This window comes from Coptis chinensis, chromosome 8, assembly GCF_015680905.1.
Source record: "Coptis chinensis isolate HL-2020 chromosome 8, ASM1568090v1, whole genome shotgun sequence".
Classification (NCBI taxonomy): domain Eukaryota; kingdom Viridiplantae; phylum Streptophyta; class Magnoliopsida; order Ranunculales; family Ranunculaceae; genus Coptis; species Coptis chinensis.
In genome coordinates this window covers 29,925,789-29,945,510 of record NC_141463.1, presented here as the reverse complement: position 1 = coordinate 29,945,510, position 19,722 = coordinate 29,925,789, and the positions used below count along the sequence as shown (strand labels likewise).

The 19,722-nt window shown below is 36.6% G+C and overlaps 1 long non-coding RNA gene and 1 other non-coding gene across 4 annotated transcripts; one reads left to right on the top strand and one right to left on the bottom strand.

The window, feature by feature from the left end:
• Window positions 1-2,030: 2,030 nt before the first annotated feature.
• LOC147480990 (small nucleolar RNA R71) lies at window positions 2,031-2,136 on the bottom strand. Its single transcript, XR_015207119.1, has one exon. It is a non-coding gene; the product is annotated as a small nucleolar RNA R71 (small nucleolar RNA).
• Window positions 2,137-3,061: 925 nt separating this feature from the next.
• LOC147480989 (uncharacterized) lies at window positions 3,062-6,468 on the top strand. Of its 3 annotated transcripts, none has more exons than XR_015204540.1 (7): window positions 3,062-3,333; window positions 3,606-3,645; window positions 4,585-4,806; window positions 4,906-5,039; window positions 5,135-5,442; window positions 5,798-5,913; window positions 6,209-6,468. It is a non-coding gene; the product is annotated as an uncharacterized LOC147480989 (long non-coding RNA). The 3 variants fall into 3 exon arrangements; XR_015204541.1 differs by having other exon boundaries at window positions 3,064-3,342; window positions 4,585-4,715; XR_015204539.1 differs by having other exon boundaries at window positions 3,065-3,333; window positions 4,585-4,715.
• The last annotated feature ends 13,254 nt before the right edge of the window (window positions 6,469-19,722 follow it).

Sequence of the window (19,722 nt, the reverse complement as noted above, 5' to 3'; positions counted from 1 at the left end):
TTTAATTTGTTTTTTCAATTATGTCTTTAGTTTATTTAGTTAATATGATTCCAATGAAACGAGGCTAAACCTCCATTAGAAGAGGTTTATAAAGCCATGTGAGGATGATTAATCATTAGTATTTATTATTTTGCAAATAAGAAATTCAAGTCCTCGTTATGAGTAACTAGAATAGAGAACTAGAGTATAAAGCCACCACCAAAGAGATTTGTGGTGGAGCTACACTCTCATGCTAGTGGAACTTTGATCCGAGAGGATTTGGTTTTCACTAGGGATCAATACAAGTGATTTGATACTACCTAATAGTCAATCAAATCGCGTGGTGGATTAAACCCCTTATAATATCTTCTTTTGTCAATTTAAATTCACTATTTTTACCTCATATATACTATTTTGACTCTTATTAGTGAAACATATATGCAATCTAGATTCGTATCTAAGTAGTGTACAACTAGAGTTTGGCGAACACGACTACTCTCCTGTTTATCACATGATTTTGATGAGTTTTATCTACTATTTTTCCACCATAATTTATTGTTCACGACATCATATATCTACTGTTCATCAAGAAAACATCAATTATTTATTATTAATGGCGCTGCTTGCCATCTAGTTCGTTTACATTATGTGTGTTTAGATTACAAAACACTGTTTTCACTATTCACAAAACACACACTAAAACACTCTTCGTACTTTTTTCGAAATTTTCAGCTACTGTTCGAGAGCATACGAGTTGCTCAGCCTACTCCTTGCCCTCCCGTGACCTGAACCTAAAAATTTGAAACCTTAGTTTTAAGTCACGAGCGCACTCGTGCCCTAAATTTGCCTTCACTGAGCACAACCCGCCTTCCACATATCAAGCACGACCCGCGCCCAATATAACTAGATTCTAAGCGCGCACACGCCCTAGGTTAATTATCTTAAATTAATTTTTTTAATATTATTTGCAATCTTATCTCACGAGTACAGTACAATACTCGTATGCAATCAACTACAAAATTTAAAAAAAATATTTTTCTTCATTCTAAATGGTATCTAGCAAACTAACAGAATTTGGGGTTCTCTAATTAAGGAACGTGCACGCACGGACAACCTCCCTCAATTTCCTAAGCGACCTGGCCGTTGGTTTGATAAAAAATACAAAAAAAAAAATAATTAATTAAATATTAATTAGAAAGCCTACTACCAAAGCCCGTTTCACAGGCCTGACATCCAGGCCCAACACGAAGCCCATAGTAAAAAGCCTTTTTCTAATTCTTAAAATTTTAAAAACTAATAAGGTTAATATTTTTACAGGACTTCACAATCCACACCGTGTACCCCCGCCTAGTACTCATATAATTGTTCAAGTAACGTAGACGTGCTTCAAGGCTGTTGAAGATGCAATTTATACGCGTAGCAAGGACACTCTAGGAAACACCTCTTTACATCCTCGAATTACAGTTAGAGGATTATATTTCTAGTAATAATCATGCTATTTTTGCATGCTCGTTAGGACTTGCCTATTAGATTTAAAACTTGCATAAGATTAAGATCTGGTACGCATAAACCTGCTATATTTGTTTATCGTAGACACAAAAATAATCACCTATCTAGAAATTCACCAATCACCAAACACACATCACCTACACCCACCAACACTACATTAATAGCAATGGGTGCAGAAATAGCAAATAGACCCCTCTCTAATTTCTATAAGGCTTTAAACGATGGACCTGAGTCCTACATAATTCTTGTAGATACTACGGGAGATTTTAGAATCCCCCCCAATATATTTAATCTGCTACCTGTTTTCCATGGCTTAGACCATGAGAAGCCTTATCATCACTTACGTAGGATACAACAAGTTCTTACTACATTTTATCATCCTAATGTAAGACCTGAACAAATAAAGCTCAGGGTGTTTCCTTTCACCATAGTTGATAAAGCGGCTACTTGGCTAACATCACAAAAGCAGAACTCTGTCGACACATGGGAAAAACTAGTAAAATTATTTATGAAACAATTTTACCCTCCACAGAAGACTGATGAGATGCTACAAAATATTCATTTCTTTCGCTAAAAGACTCAAGAATCCTTTTCTGAGGCTTGGAACAGTTTCACTGATTTTCTAATAGAATGTCCACATCATAATCTGGGTAAAGACACACTAGTTCGTGCCTTCTTTAAAGGTCTATCCCAACATCATAAAGAGACTTTAGATATCATGAATGGAGGTAATTTCCTAGGTAAAGGAGCCACAAATGCTTATAGCTTTCTAGATAATCAATCAAAGAAAAGTAACAACTGGGGAGGTAACGATTACTCCCACTCCATTCCTTCTTCTATAGCTAAGGCAGCTAGTATGTTTGAGATTAAACAAGATCCTAAACTTAAAATTTTAATTGAATCCTTCACTTGTAAGGTAGATTCCCTTTCTATTAAAAAATAAGAAGAAAAACCAACTCCCGTCATGAATATAAACTATCTTCGTTGTAATTTCTATTATAGTCTTGAGCATTCCGATCATTATTGTCCTCTTGCGAATGAACAACAACAATCACAACCAGAAGATGTATGTGCCTTTAATTATATACCTAATGCACTTTGGAGACTAAATCCTTATTTTAGTTGACATAATAATCACCAACAAGCAACACCTCCAAGTTTTAATAATCAAAATATTAGGTCCACCAACAACTACAATCAATATCAACCAAGGCAAGGACAAGGGCAAGGTAATTATAATAATAATAATATAAGTTTAGTCCCAGTTCATAACAACTATCAAAATCCACCCATTAATAATCAACGTGAGATAGTTCTTGTTACACAACCTGTGGCAACTCAACCTTCCCAAACTGATAGATTCAATGCATACATCACTACAAGAAAATGAGCTTTTAGCCTCGGATGCCCTGATTTTTTACCCACGGTCAATTACCCTTGCTGGATACCCAACAGTTTGTGACCGTCGCTACTCCTAAAAGGACCGTGGACCAATTTTGTATCCTTTAGCCCTGTTAAGCGACACTACTTAGCTATGATTGCTGCTACGGTTTAAACCGTTGGATACTATGAAGTCAAGAACCGTAGGCAAAGGTCTACCTAATAACATACGTATTCTAAAAAAAAAAAAAAAAAAAAAATGAACTTGAGAAAAAGCCCTAGAGCGAAATTGTTCTTCTTCAACACAACGAGATGAACTTTCATCCCCTTATTCTTTTCGGCTAACACTTAATTAGCTTCTTTTTCAGCAACAAAAAAAAACTCTCCCAAGAACCCCAATTTCTTAGAACATCTTGATTTCGGTTTTCTCTTCTCATCTTCTCCAATTTTCTAAAACCCCAGCAGGTTAGTAAGGTGAACTTCTTCAATTTTAATGTCTTGATTACGTTGTTACTGAAGATGGGTTTCTTGAACTTTTTTGTTGATAAGCATGAATATTGAAAATACGCAGTGCATTAATAAACTTGTAGATACACTAGTAATTGACACAAAATAATCTCGATTTCGAACCAATTTTTATACCGATTAAAAAAGGTTGATTTTTTTTTTTACCGATTGAAAAATAAATTTTTTTCTCTCTCTCATTCTCTTGGTTTCATTTCTTTGTTGAATTCCAGTGAAAGGTTTGTAATGGAGTGGACTGATCAAAAGTATCCGGTAAGCTCCTCATTCGGTGCTCACTCTATTAATTTTCTATTAGTTAAGTTTGGGAATTTTAATTGACAAAGAATCTACTGTTAGCGTGTGTTGGTTTAAGAAGAGCATACTTGATGTTGATGTTAGCATGTTATATACTATAATCTTTGCTAAGAGCTTTGATCTATGCATGGGTTATTTGTTGTTGATTGTTTGTTTGTTTGTATGTTATAATGTGGAATGATTGTTCTTAGTCATGTTCTTTGGTGAATCGATTTTGGAATTTGAATGTAAATGAATTTTTGATTTGTTTGATCTATTGTTTTATAACACTCACTTCATTGCATGTAATCAAGTTTATGAGAATTAAGTTTGCTATTTGTTTTGGTTATTTTTTGAATGATCCGAGAATTTATGATGGATATTGTTTGCGTGCTTGTGTTGTTACTTTGGGTTCTCTGTCTATCTTTTGTCTGTCTATCTTTTCTATTTCCCCGAGGTTCTCTCTGTGAGTATGTGGGGACCTAATAAGTCCAATGACAAATTGACAATAACAGTATAGTTATTTAATTCCCTTATTTAATTGATATGGGATATCTCTTATGTAAAGTGATAAACCCCGATAAACAATTACATGGGACGCACCTTGCACTGCCGAGTTCATTTGAATTGACGGGGTTGGTTACATGGTTTTGAGTTTTAACTTTTCATGAACGTGTTAATGTACTGCATTGTGGGAATCCTAGAATGAATAGTTGTACTGTTTAGGTACTTGCTTACAGAACTCTTGATAGCGATTATGGAAATTGAGGTCTTTTTCCATGCTATATTACATAGTTACATGAAGATTTTTTGTTCTGTATTTAGACATTGCTACGAGAACCCATTGTTATGATTTATAAATCTATAGTACTATACGTCTATACCACATGGATATCTTCTCATTATTTTTAGATACAGAATTGGCTAGTCCAGGGGAATGGGGGTCGATCACGCTGAATTGGTAGGTGCTACCCTTGCTCTTAGGTGATAGATCCAAAGAACTTCGCAAAACTTTGCTTCTCTTCCTCTCTGTCTCTCAAGCACTGAAAGTGAGCTCTCTTAAAATATTAAGTGTTTAAATTAAGTTATTATGTGCTACTTGCCACTTTGGGTTAGTGTTCTCATCACTGCTACTGATTGGTAAGCAGAAAAAATCGCATCTGCTTTTTGAGTGAACAGTTTTAGTTTTTGGCTTAAATTTGTGTTTTGAGTGTAATCAAATGTTGTGTGTTTGTATAGTTTTATATTTCTGCTTCTTGAGAACTATGGAGTGTGGAAATTGGAAGCTGTTTTCGCGGTTTTGATTGCGATGGCTATATTGTTTGCTTGGATGTTTGGAGAAACTAAGCCCAGTGGGAAGGAAGTTCTAATAGGTATCGAAAGGAGTGTTATTTATTGTTCAATCATTTCAGTTTGTTTGTTTTTTTGTTCCGAAGTTGTAGCTGTAACTGTTGTCTTCTCTATGTAGGTGTTTTAGTGCCAAAGCTAAGCTCGAGAAACAGTTCGCAAGCTGTAGGTAGGGGTTGTTGGCTGTGTGATTATGCCACAATGTATTCTTGCATTATGTGGATTTTGGATTGGCAAAAAAACCTGATGGGAAGAAGAATTTGGACGGTACTCCACTTTATATGTAACCATAATCGATTAAGAAGTGCCTTCGGATATTTGGGCACTTGGGTGTGATGTTGTAGAGATGGTTATAGGTAATCCTACTTGTTTCGATTCCAACCGGAGGTGGAAAGCTTCTGCTGAATTTGATGCTCTCTGAAAATCCAGGTGAGCAATGCTTATTTGATCTAAGTGTTTTCTTAATTTTATGGAATTGAACAAGTAAAATGTTTCTTGTGTTGAATGATACATTGCCACTTGCCACAGATTACTATTTTGAACTCTAACGATTTTGATTAAGTATTGTTAGAATTTACATAAAGAAGTAATATTAGTAACTATAATTCTCTAAGTCTATAACTGAGACACGTGATTAATGTGGAACATTCTAGAATCCAGATCATCCAAAGGCACCGAGTAGAAGGTAGGCGATCTAATATGTGAGATTGTTGTTTGAAATCTTCTTTCTCTGATCATCTTTAAATTGTGTCCACCTGCACTTTCTTATCTTGATATAATATAGGATTGGTGCGGATGAGTGGTTGCGGGTACCTTCTGTGGAAGATATGTTTGCACTAGGGGATTGTGTTGGTTTTCTTGAACAGACAGGGAAACAAGTGCCTCCAGCTCTTACTCAGGGTAAATTCCTTGATTTTTTTATCTAGTTTCTTCTTCATATGCTATGACGTTCAATAAAATGTTTACATGTAACTATGTAATAAGATGCACTGTAGTTACAAGAGATGCATGATATCTCCTCTTTTCATTTTCCTCTTTTCATTATTTGGATTGATGTCATAATAAAGACTTACTGGAGGGCTTTGATTAATGTACATTGACGAATCATTTTTTTCTTTTCCTGGTCAATCTTTGCAACAACTATTTTGGAATTTATTTAATTAAATAAGAATTTTTTGTATGCTGTGAATGTTAGTTTCCCATATGGAAGTGATGATGATGGGAAGCATGAATTGCCTGAAGAACATAAAGGGTTAGACTAGCTTTAACGGTATCGTGAAGGCCAGATGATGAAGATGGGTGTGTTCAAGTCCATCTTCTTATTTTAGAGTAAAATGTAACTTATAATTTCTTTTTTTTCAATTGAACAACTTGTATTTCTCCTTATTATTAACTATCTTTTAATAATTGTTAATAATTGTGTAATGAAGAGGCTGTAGAAAGTTTTGTGGACAATTGGTGGTTGTTTAATTAGAAAAAATGTGTAGAAACAGGTTGAAATGTGACATTGGACCTAATTTTTTTTTTAATAAAAAAAAGTCTTTTCCCACGGTCCAAAGCAGTGGCTAATATTGTGTGACCGTAGGCAAAAACTAGCATCCACTAGTCTCGTTGCGACTTCCACGGACTTAGACCGACGCAATGACCGTGGGCACTATTACTGACGCACAAAAAGCCCATAGTCGTGTGATGGATTTTGACCGTGGGTAAAAGTCTTTTGCCATGGTTTTGGGCCGTGGCTAATAACCTATTTTCTTGTAGTGACATCCAAGCTCAATAACAGATATTACTAGCCATCCAACAATTAGCCCAAAAAAAACCACAACAAAAAGGCGTGTTTCCAACTCAGCCTGTACCAAATCCAAAATCAACAAACACAGGCTTTGAATTAAATGGTAGTTCTAGTAATGAAAGTATAATACAAGGAAAGCTAAAGGCCGTCACTACTCTCCGTTCAGGGAAAGTGGTTGATAATAAAGTAATAATGCCTGAGGATTCCACACAACAAGATAAAGAAAACTTTTTTTTTTTTTTTTTTTTTTTTTTTTTTTTTTAAGCTGGATACCCCAACCTTTATTTGATCATGATCTCAAGTACAACTTACCCTCTTAATCTTATTTGAACAAAACATGTAGCCTTTGGTCTAAAGGGGGAATGAAAAACAAAACTCTTTCATCTTTAGTATTACAAAGTTTTGATAAATAATCTGCAGCCTGGTTCACTTCTCTGTAAACATGTTCAAAGTCCGCTAATTCAAAATCTATGATGAGTCCCCTGATATATGCTATGATGTTCCTGTCAATCCAAGGTGGTTCCTCCTTTAAGTTCAATATTCACACAACCCGCATAGAATCAGATTGTACATGTAGCCTCGTTATATTCATCTGGGCAGCTCCTTGAAGACTTTTCAAGATGCCAAGTAGTTCTTGGCGAAGCACTGAGGGAAAGTTTGACGATCCAGTAAACCCCAGTAGGACCGTACTATTTTGATATCTAATTATCCCACCATACCCTGCATTGCCAAGCTTTAATGAACCATCTGCATTCAGCACAGGTACCTGATCCTTTGGCTTTGACCAGCGAACCCATTGTTCCTCATTCTGCTTGAAGTTTCCTTTGACCCCTAGCCTTTGTAGTAACATCCGCAACTCATGGCTCTCCTTTACAGACTGCAGTGTCTTCCCAAAGTACAATTTCATATCATTTAGGATCTGCATACTTAAAACACTTGGTAGTCTTTTCCTCCCTTTCTTTATTCGCCAGTTGCACTCATTCCATATTGTATGGACTGTTGCACAAGTAATGACTCTAATAATTTCATTTTGCATTGAGTTCATTATGCATAATCTCATTAAGAAATACCACTCATCATATGATTGTTTCACCTACCCAGATAAACCCATAGCTAGCTTGAGCCTTGCCCAAACTTGTGTTGAGTACACACAATCAAAAAATAGATGTGAATAACTTTCCTCATGACCAGTACAGAGATAACAAGTGGATTGGTTTATAACTTTCTTGAACATAAGTCTGTTTTGGGTGGGCAAAGATCCAGAGAAAAATTGCAAAACAGTAAAAGAGTGTTTGGGCACCGATAACTTACCCCAAACTAACTTGAACCATTTTACTTTTCCTCGAATTTTCTTAAGAGAAAGATAAGCAGATGTGAGGGAGAAAAGTCCAGTACTAGTTGGTGTCCAGATGGCTCGGTCCTCTATCAAGTAGCTATTCAACTCCGTTTCCATGATCAACTTTTTTAGCTCACAACTTGGTAATTGGCAAATAACGTTTGACCAACTTCCATTTTCAATAATTGATCCAACACAAGCATCATCAAGAATAGAAGTTGCTAGCAGTTCTCTCGCTTGTGCATTGAAGATAAGAGGACCAGAACACCACAAATCATGCCAGAAGCTCATTTTCAACCCATTTGCAATACTATATCTCACACTGTTCCAAGTAGCCTCCCTATGTCTGAGGATGCCTCTCCACACCCAAGAACAGTCATTGGGTTCCTTCATAGTCCAGAAATGTCCACCCTTTATTTGATGTTCCCATGTCCATTTCACCCACAAGAAATCATACTTCTGAGCAATCTTGACAACAAGCCCACAGTACGCCGCTTTATTCCAAGTTCTAGGATCTAGAAGCCCAAGACCTCCTTGGTTTTTAGCCACTCTCAGTGTTTCATAACTCGCATGATGCATCATCCTCACCATAGATGGTTTAGCCCATATGAACATGTTGCATAGCTTTGCCACCTTATCCAACATAGTTTTAGGCAATACAAAAGTTTTTGCCCAATAAGTTTGTAAGGAGGTTAGGATTGACTGTACAAGCTGCACCCTTCCTGCTCGACTGAGAGTTGTGTTTTTCCAATTAGAAATTCTACCTGTAATTTTCTCAATGAGTGGGAGGCATTCCCTAATACCCAATCTGGTGGCCGTGAGAGGTAATCCTAGATAGGAAACCGGAGGAGAAACCAAGGAGATTCCTAGAACATCAGCAAGTTGTAGCCCTTCTTCCTCAGACATGCTTCCAATGAATAGAGTGGTTTTTACATTACTAAAATGTAGCCCGGTTGTATGAGAAAATGAGGCCAAAATATTTTTTATCGCCAAAAGAGACTCCATATCGCCCTTACAGAAGAGCATTACATCATCGGCAAAGCAAAGATGAGAAATAACAATCTTTCTATATTTTGAGTGCGCATGGATAGACTTAGATGTTGCAACATAGTACTTAACACCTCCATCACAAGAACAAAGAGATACGGGGAGATTGGATCGCCTTGCCTGAGTCCTTGCTTTCCTTCAAAATAGCCTTATGGTGTCCCATTTACTAGGACTGAGTAAAAGGGGGATGAGTAGCACATATGCAACCATTCAATGAACAAAGGAGGGAATTTAAAATTTTGTAGGATCACCAATAGAGATTGCCATCTAATAGAATCATAGGCCTTCTTGATGTCCAGCTTTATTGCACACCTTTTTGGTCCTCGCTTTCGGCCAGAATCTCGCAAAAGTTCATGAGCAAGCAACAAATTATCCTGTACAGACCTCCCAAGAACAAATGCCGATTGTGCACAAGAAATCAATGAAGAAATACATGATTTCATTCTAGTAGTGAGTACTTTAGATACACATTTATAAATAATATTGCAAGAGGCAATAGGTCTAAAAGTATCAACACTAGTAGATATTCTACTCTTTAGAACAAGACTAAGAATAGTAGAATTTGTACCTCTTGGCATCTACTTTTGTTTAAAAATGTGATGGATAGCTCTTATGAAGTCATTTCCAACAACATCCCAACAATTTTTGAAAAAGAAAGCATTAAATCCATCAGGGCCCAGAGCTTTGTTATCATTTATAGCAAAAAGAGCTCCTTTAATCTCTGCATCAGTGATAGGGGAGGCCAGATGTAGACTTGTGTGATTGTCCACTTCAGAGATAACTAGGTCATTAAAGACTGCATGACCACATGTAACATGCAAGGTAATATCCAGTAGTCTTTATAGTACTCAATAAAAGCATTTGCAACCTCCATCTGACCCTCTCTATGAATACTCTCCTTATCTGTTATACACCACAAGATGCTCCTGGTCTTCTTCTCCTTTAATGCATTGAAGAAAAATGGATTACATTTCTCCCCAAAATAGAGCCACTCAATATTAGTTTTATGAAAAAGATCTGCCTCCTCCATCTTGATCAAATGGCATAGTTTATGCCTTGTGACACTTTCTTGACAGCATAAGGAAGAGTCGCGAGGGTTCGCCTGTAATCTCTCTTGAAGTTGTGTAAGCTCTTTTCTTGTTTCCTCCACTAGTCTGTGGGTATCATGACAGAAAGAACGAGCCCAGCCCTTAAGAATAGCTTTCAAAGCTTTAAGTTTACTTGAAAGTATATACGGTGGGTTACCGTGATCCTGTATGCTCTAGCATTGAGTGAGGGTAGGTGCAAAGTCCTCATGAAGTCTCCAAAAATTGCGAAACCAAAACGGAGGTCGACTTCTTATTTTATTCAGAAAAGACATTACCATAGGGCAGTGATCATAAAACTCCTGAGTTAGAAATTCAACACTCGTAGCCAACTGCAAGGAAGACCAGGAAGAGTTTACCAAGCATCGATCAAGTTTGGACCATTTTCTAACAACTTCCCCACCATTATTCCATGTGTAGAAACATCCAGTTGCTGTATGATCAAATAAACTAGAAGCATTTAAACAATTTGCTAGGGGAGTTGTTTCCCTAGGGTGGACTACCACATCACCTATTCTTTCATGAGAGAAGAGTACGTTGTTCAGATCGCCCATAACACACCACGGTCCTTGAATGCTAGTACTAAGAAACTTTAATTCCTCCCAGAGAAGCGGCCTATCTGCATTGTTATTACTTGCATATATAACTGTGATGCATGGTAAACTGAAGAGCATATTGTAAAAGAGACACCTTACAGTGGATGAATTGAGTCGTCTCCACCTCTTTCGTAATCTCCATAATATCCGAATTCCATACATTTCAAACTCTACCACTATTATCACTTGCATAATTATGCATAACTTCCTAGGATGGACAAACTATTCCAGATATAGCTAGTAATTTTTCTCTCTTTACCTTTGTTTCCAAAATACTCATACAACTAATATTCTTTTTTCTACTATACATATTTAACTATCTAGCTTTTGTGTGATCATTTAACCCTCGTACATTCCAACTACACACTCTTATCATAAGGATGAGAATCAGTGAACTCTTTTCTTTCTAGGCCCTCGGTCTCTCCCTTTTCCTCTATTCCCATAATTTGCATGTGGTTGGTGTTGGCTCTGGTTTTTATTGTTCTTATGACTTCGAGTCTGTACTGTCATTATAACTGGGATAGATGGAGGAGTCCTATCACCAAATAATTCCGGTTCAGCATTAGAAATGTCATCCTCAAGGTCTTCTCCTGTTGCAAGGCATTCAAACATACCACCTTCACTGATAAATTGTTGTGCAAGTGTGTTATCTGGTAGCAAGTGTTGTACAGGCCTTTCATCCTCCACACTATGTACCTCCACCAATTCCAAACTATTCTCTACCTCTTGTAAAGCATCAACACTATAATTGCTTTCAATAACTCATGGAGCCATCAATTGTTCATCATGGCAAGTTTCCTCATGCGGAATTACTCCCCTTGGGATTCGACTGACAAAGCCACCGTTTTGTCTATCAACAAACGCATTTACTCCCACATTTAGGTTCAACACTCCTTCATCTAATATAGGTCTCACAACCTAGGTATCAACTACAGATTTTACCATAACAATATGCTGCCCATTTTCATCCATGATACAGAGGCTTGTCTCTAGACAAACATCAATCCCAGTCTCCACCCTTTGATCTGAATTTGCAACAACAACTGCTAATGACCCTGTTCCTTCGCTTTGACTCTCTTGAATAGTTTCAGATTCATTTCCCTCTTGGCTCAGAGTAGCTCCTCTTGTTCTGTCAGCTATTGTTGTTTTACCACCATTTCGCTGAACTACCATTTGTCTCCATACCCTAGTTGTACTACCAGAGCATTGGTTTGCTGAATGCCCAAACTTGTTATAGTTTGTGCAAGACTTCGGTTTCCATGGATATTCTAGAGGTATGACAACCTCTCGGTTCCTAGCTTTCATTGTTATAACTTCTTTATAGTCGTAGTTTATGGGGAACTCAATACAAAATCTTGCAAATGATAGTCTTTTCCTTTTTGCTATAGCATCATCATAAACATAGGTGTGCCTCCCACTAAGCTTGCAAGATACGAGAGTCCATCAGAAGTTCACATTTCTTTTGGAACATCCATCAGCTTTACCCATAGAAGAATGGAGGCCACCTTATTTTTGTAGTTATCATCCTCCACTGTCCATGGCTTCACGACAAACACTCGGCCCGCAATAAAGATATGACCTTCATCCAAAACCATTTGACGATCTTCTGAGCTCGTAAAACTCATATAGAACAGTTCCTTGTCTGTGGTGATGCCAAAGGACCCTTTCAATTTCCACTTTTTTTCTAGCACTTCCTTTACCATAAAAAAGGACAATCTTTTATCCATAAAGTAACCCACCAGGTAATCATCCCATTCTTTTATACCTTGTTCTAGTAAATCTGATGGAAACTGAGCCACTCTATCAACATAGATGGGAGAGAAAGACTTCAAAGCCAATGTGGACTCTAATGACCCAGACCGACCAAACAAAGACCTCCATGATGTGCTACGAGTATCCACAGACCCATTTTGGTTGCTTGAGGAAGCCATGTGAATTGACGTAGAAGTATCCTATTTATGGAGAAGGTAAGAGACAGAGGGAAAACTTCTTATAACTTTGGTCTTGTTTCCTCTGCGAACTTTCACTATATGTAGTGGAGGATTTTACCTAATAGAGGATGGAAAACTATAAGCTTCCACTAATAAACTCCCACTGTTGACAATGGAGGGTGATAAAACGATAAAATTGAATAATTTACCTACGAAATGAACGATGAACTCAAAATGTAAGTAAACTAAAACTTTGTTATGTGCCTAGTTTATCAAAGAATTCTACTCTCAATTCTATCGAAATAGAGTGGAGTAACAAATTCGTTCCACTCCTAGTTCTCTAGCATGGAATGTTTTCTAATCTAATTAATCAGTCTTAAGTCTAATAAGAGGTTTACGAGGGGGAATTATACTACGATGCAACTACCCACAAGATACAAACTATAATTGATTCAACTACGGAAATACTACGTTGATTCTATAATAAGGAATTAGGGGGGATTGATTCCACCTTAACTCAACTTAACTCACTAACGACAAATCGTCGTAATCCGAATTGAACTGCTACGCAGAACAATTGGTTCTTCCTAATCCCTAATTACACATGACATTTCTACCAATTCATAACTAGCATGTGAACGATTAAACCCATTCTCATGGCGAATTAATCATTTCTAGAGTGGAATAGAAATTACGACGACTCTACAATAATCGGAATCAAGCTTTCATCAAGGCTTCTCAACTCCCTCTAATGGAGGTTTAGCCGAGAATCATTCCGCAATCATTTTCATATGAATCTAAACTAAACATAATATCAAGATTCGAAATTTACTAATCTAAATTAAACAATAATTAAATTATAATTAATAACTAAGAAATGGTAACCAACAATAATTAAAACTAGATCTAATAGAATGAAATAACAAAAATCGAAATGACAAGAATAATAACTATTTTATTTATCTAATGAATGATATTCAATGATTCAAGAAATTAATATAAAACAAGAAATGAAATTATAAAACTAAGTTCTAAAACTCATTAATGGAGGCTAACTAATCTAATTCTAATCTAGGTCTAACTATCTACCCTTAACAAAGAGCTAAACTTTGGTTTTTATATGTTCAGATCCAAAAATCGTGCCAGAGAATCAGGCCCAAAACCCAATTCTTTCAGTCCAAAAAGGCCTATTCAGCTGCAGTTGGCTTCAACAGACTTTTCGTCCACTTTTGCTCCTCTGATTGGATAAAAGCTTAGACCATTGGAAAGCTCTTTCCGAGCCGGTCATTTTGACATAAGGTAGGCCCCATTCCGAGGTCTGAGTCCAAAGATACGCCTTCTAAGTTCTCACGACTTGTGTGTTGTTTTACGCCCTTGTCGACTTTTTAGATTTTGACCGGGCTTTAGAAAGGCTTTGTCTTCTTGAATCTTGGCCTTTAATCACGGAACTCCTTAGTAACCGACCTTTGCTCCTTTATCTCGCTAAAGTGGCACATTTCTGCACATAATGGACTTTGAAACCTGAAATGCATAAAAACACGTGTCGTTTAACTCTTAATTATTACTCACATAATTGGTCTAAAAGTATGACTGTTATAGGGTTAAAACTACAGTTTTGGGCTCTTATCAGAGGGTTTTACTATTAGTGGAAAAAAAACAGCGAAAACTAGATAAGAAACCTACGAAGGGTTTGTTTTTTTCTATTTTGGTAATAAAGAAAAGCACCAGATCAAGACAATGACTTATGTTATCTCACATCCTATCGCATCTAAAATTGTCCCCATTAGAAACCAAGAGTACTGCTAAATATGAATGGGATGTGATTTACTAGGTACCATAGTTGAAACTGAAGATCCTACCACTGTAGAAGTACCAGTTAAACCTCAACCTAAGGGGAAACTAACAAAAGTTAAAGAAAAGGGTGATACTTATTTTGACCCTTATGCTAAATATAGAGAAAAACCACCATTTCCCCAGAGACTAGCTATGCTAAAGAAGGACGATAATTTTGATGAGATTAGGGAAATTTTTAAGAATTTAACTATAAACCTACATTTCCTCGAAGCTATAAAACGTCTTCTAACACACGCTAATTAAGTTTCTTAAAGATTTGTGCACCACAAAGAGGAAAACAAACATACCTAAAGAAGCCCTCTTAACAGAACAATTTCCCTCTTTATCTAAGCACAATGGAATCGTTAAGTACAAGGACCTTGGTCGTCCCACTATACAATGCACCTTAGGCGATACTTTCACAACAACTGCTCTTCTAGATCTAGGGGCGAGTGTTAACTTACTCCCATTTTACCTTTATAAACAACTAGGTATACACGATCTAAAGCTGACTAAAATGACTTTGCAGTTAGCCGATCATTCGATTAAGTATCCTAAGGGCGTAGTTGAAAATATTCTTGTTAAAGTACAAGACTTCTATTATCCAGCCGATTTTGTCATTCTAGACACAGAAGTCACCATGACTCTGTTCCTATCATCTTAGGGCGTCCTTTATTGACAACTGCTAATACCCTTATTAATTGTCACGATGGTTCGATGTCTATTTTCTTTGGAAACCTTGCTGTTAAGGTAAATATTTTTAAGATGATGCAACAGACACCAGACACAACTATAGATGGCGAAATTAGCATGATAGAGAGTCTCGCTCAAGATTATTTTAATAAAACTTTTCCAAATAATCAGATGTACCAATTTCTTTCCTTTGGCAGTACTGAGGATTCTTATATCCAAGAAGCACATGACCTCTTAGAATCTACTCATATCCACGATATAGCTCCTGAGTTTGAAGAACTTATTTATGAACAAATCTGCATTTTAGAGGAGGAACACCCTCCTGATTCCTTCATTCCCACTCCTCCCACCCCTGAGCTTAAACCTTTTCCCGCTAAGTTAAAATACATTCATCTTGATTTGGATATCACTCATCCGATTATTATCTCATCTCAGTTATTTGCTACTGAAGAGGCAAATTTGATTAGGGTTATTCGTGAACATCGTTCTGCGATTGGTTGGTCTTTAGATGATATTAAGGGTATTGACCCTAACGTATGCAAACATCGCATACATTTGGAGGATAATGTGAAAACCTCCCGTGAGCCACAACGTCGTTTGAACCCTGCCATGAAAGAGGTAGTTAGAGCGGAAGTTTTGAGATTACTCGATGATGACATTATATACCCAATTTCAGATAGTGAATGGGTAAGCCCAATTCATGTAGTCCCTAAGAAATCAGGTGTCATAGTCATTCATAATGCCGATGGAGAGTTAGTTTCCACCCGAATTCCTATAACATGGCGGATTTGTATTGATTATAGGAAGCTTAATGCTATGACACATAATGATCACTTTCTTTTACCTTTTGTCGACCAAATGCTTGAACGTCTAGCCGGCCATACTTACTATTGTTTTTAGACTGCTAGTCTAGCTATTTCCAGATTATTATTGACCATGATGACCAAGAAAAGACTACATTCACATGTCCCTTCGGTACGTATGCATATAACAGAATGCCCTTTAGCCTTTGTAATGCACCTAGTACTTTTTAGCATTGTATGCTGCATATTTTTAGTGACATGGCGGAGAAATTCATGGAAGTGTTTATGGATGATTTTTCCATTCATGGTCATTCCTTTAAAGATTGTCTTCCAAATCTTTCTAAAGTTTTGAAACAGTGTCAGAAAAAGAACTTAGTCTTAAACTAGGAAAAATGTCATTTTATGGTCACTAAAGGCATAGTTTTAGGCCACAAAATTTCTAAAAATGGAATAGAAGTAGATAAAGCTAAAATAGATAAAATTTTGTCTTTGCCTATACCACAGTCTGTTTGTGAAATTAGGGCCTTTCTAGGCCATGCAGGTTTCTATAGACGTTTCATAAAAGATTTTTCAAAAATAGCTAAGCCGTTAACACAATTACTTTTAAAAGATGTCATTTTTTAATTTAATCATGACTGTAAATAGGCTTTTGAAACTTTAAAAGCTATTTTAACCTCTACACCTATCATACAACCACCAAACTGATAAAAACCTTTTGAACTTATGTGTGATGCTAGTGATTATGCTGTTGGTGTTGTGCTAGGATAGAAGTTAGATAATAAGTCTATTATTATTTTTTATGCTAGTAAAATTTTAAATGATGCTCAACGTAATTACACTACTACTGAAAAGGAATTTCTAGCCGTTGTCTATGCCTTAGATAAGTTCCGTCCCTACTTAGTTGGTTCCACGACCATCGTCTATATAGACCATGCCGCACTTAGGATGCTAAGCAGAGATTGATCCATTAGATTCTTTTCCTAACTAAATTTACCTTAGAAATTAAGAATATAAAAGGAGCTGAAAATGTAGTTGTAGATCATTTATCTAGGTTAACTAATGAGGATGACAGTGAATCTGAATCAATATTTGACTCTTTTCCGGATGAGCATCTTTATTCAATTTTTTCTACACCTTGGTATGCAGACATAGTAAATTTTTTAGTGTCTGAGATCATTTTTGATATATGGACCAGGAATGAACGCAATAGATTTTTGGCCAATGTTAAGTTTTACTACTGGGATGAACCCTACCTTTTTTTAATATTGTTCGGATAAGATAATTCGTCGTTGCATTTCCCAGTGGGAGCACAATGAAGTCTTATCCTACTGCCATGAACAATCATGGGGGTGGGGGTCATTTTAGTGGAAAAAAAACTGCCGTCAAAGTTCTTCAATACAGTTTTTATTGGCTGACCCTGTTTCAAGATGCTCATGCACACTACATTTCTAAATGGATTGAAGCCATGGCCTGTCGTAATAAGGATCATAAAACTATAGTATTTTTCATGAAGGAGTATATCTTCTCACATTTTGGCGTACCTAAGACCATCATTAGCAAGGGAGGAAAACATTTTTGTAATAGAGTTATTGAAGCTTTAGTCAAGAAATATGGAATTACAAATAAGGTGGAGACTCCGTATCATCCTCAAACTAGTGGTCAAGTAGAGGTGTCCAATAGAGAAATTAAAAAGATTTTAGAAACGACAGTTAATCCTGATAGGAAAGACTGGTCTAGACGCCTATTAGATATTTTATGGGTATATAGAATGGCTTTTAAAACACCTATTGGTATGTCCCCTTACCGCTTAGTTTTTGGTAAACCTTGTCACTTGCCTGTTGAGTTGGAATACCGTGCCCTGTGGGCTATTAAAAGTCTTAATTTCAACATTAATATCGCTGGTGTCAAATGCAAATTACAATTAAATGAGCTTGAAAAAATCCGTAGCGATTTTTACGATTTAGCGAAGGATTATAAAGCTAACATGAAACGTATTCATGATAAACATATTTTACGTAAAGAGTTTGACCTTGGTCAAAATATTTTGCTAGCTATATAACTCACGTTTGCATATTTTTCCTAGTAAATTAAAAACACGTTAGTCTGGACCTTTTCTGGTTACTGATGTCATTCCTCATGGAGTAATTATTTTGGTAAATCCCAAAGACAACAGTACCTTTCAAGTAAATGACCAACACTTAAAACATTTCCACGAATTACGTTCGCCCGCTGTAGAAGAAACTATTTTGCAAGACCCTATTTATGAGGACTGACCCTATATGCTTGGTGTACTTCCTGTCCATATTCTATATTTTGGGAGTACTTTATTAAGGTAACCGGACCCTCCTTTTGGAGTGTATGATTGTAAGTGTCGGATCCTTATTCCACGTTCATGTAATTCATGCAGTCCTTTCTTGCACTTTTTATTGTTTTTTTTGAGTAGTGTTTCTCTATGGAGTGATTTACATTTTTACTTGCTTTATTATTGTATTTTTCAAAAATCTTTTTCATAAAAATTAGAAAATATAAAACCCATAAATATTAGATAGATTAGAAAGTCTAGGGTATCTGACTTTAAAAGACCTTTTTTTTCACCACAACAAAATTTTTTCATCATATTCTAAAATTTTGTTTGGGGGTTGGTAATCACCCTACCTTATTCTCTCAACTTCTTATCTTTGTTTATGTTGCTTTAAGTCATATAGATTCGTGTGACACAATCTAGTCTTCTAGATTTCTCTCCGCCCTTATAACTTATGCCATTTACATATTTCGAGGCATTCTTCCACCATTTCATATGTCACCCACGGTTAGATTTGAGTTTTTCCTGGATCATTAGATAAAAAATTTCATGCTGATCATTTTTATAGCTCATTTGCAAAAATCGGACCACTAACGAATCGAAAATCTTAGTTTTAAGTTTATGAGGCAGCAGGACAGGATGGGTATTATTGAAAAGATTTGGGCTTGGGCCAAAATTCATTTTTCCACCCAACCCAAGATATTTACATCCCCATGGACCATCTCATTTAAGATCCAACACCAGCCCATTCACATCATCTTCTCAAATAAAATTCAACCTAACCTACATCGACCCCAGCGTGCATTGTGCCTACTCAAAACTGAATCCAAGTGCTCCCCGTGCCTCCATTAAAACAAACCTTCTCCAAATTTTTACAGCACCTTCCCACCATCATCCCCTACTTAAACACCTACCCGTATTCAAAATCCAACCTACCAATGGCCCGACCAGTAAAAATCATGTCGGAATCTGCATTTAACGCGGAGATATTCTAGCCATTCTGCGGTACAGAGATGCGTGCTAGAGGGTGGGATAGAATGTGGTACTCTACTAAGGAGTATTACCTTGAGGATTTGGTGTTGAAGTTTTATCAGAATAAGAGGATACTTCCTTCAGGGAGAATGTTTGTGGATTTGGACGGAGTTCACATGGGATGTGACTCATGATTTGCTTGCTACCATCACTGGGATACCAGCAAAACAGGTCACCCTGACCTTATCCCAGTTTACTGGAGTGCATCAGCTGATGCTAGAGATGCTACTTGAGGGTTGATACAATAATCGTTCTCACT